Raw genomic sequence first — 689 nt, 5'->3', positions numbered from 1 at the left:
TTTATAATTTGTACAATTAACCTCCCTATGGTTCGACCCCGGTCTTGCCAGGTTATTTAATACTTCGACACTCCTGCACTTGGGAGAAGACATCAATCTTTTAGTCGTGTCATTCGGCCATGTTTTTTAAAAATGATGAGGATACCTTGCAAAGTCTACCACTTAATATGCGTAACCAAACTCTCATGCATGTGTAGAAATAAAATAAAAGGAAGAAGAAAATAAAAGAAAACAAAGAAACAAAGTTAGATACAAGAAAAGTGAAAAGAGAAAATGAAATAAATACTATAATTTGTACAAGAATTTACCTTTCCAGCAATGACGCCAAAAACTTAACACGACCAAAAGATTAATATGTTCTCATAAGTGTAAGAGTGTCAACAATAAATCAAATTCCTTTCATAGCACAGATGTCAGTTATACCATACAATTTGAACTATGAATGTGTCAAGTATTTGTTGTACCAAAAGTTATATAACATAAATCTAGAGTAAGCATTTAACAAACAAAGTATTAAGAGTGAATAAGATAATAAATACAAAACATGTTAGTATCAAACAATAAGGTCCATGCTAAGTTTATACTAATTCTTACATCATTAGTATAATCTTTTTACCTTGACATAATAAATTTAACTAAATATAATAAAAGAGAGAAACATAAATAAATAAGATAAGAACATAAATAAG

The sequence above is a fragment of the Populus euphratica genome, unplaced genomic scaffold (assembly GCF_000495115.2).
Source record: "Populus euphratica unplaced genomic scaffold, PopEup_1.0 scaffold1938.1, whole genome shotgun sequence".
Taxonomy (NCBI): domain Eukaryota; kingdom Viridiplantae; phylum Streptophyta; class Magnoliopsida; order Malpighiales; family Salicaceae; genus Populus; species Populus euphratica.
The sequence above is the reverse complement of the archived record's forward strand: the minus strand, read 5'-3'. Positions refer to the sequence as shown.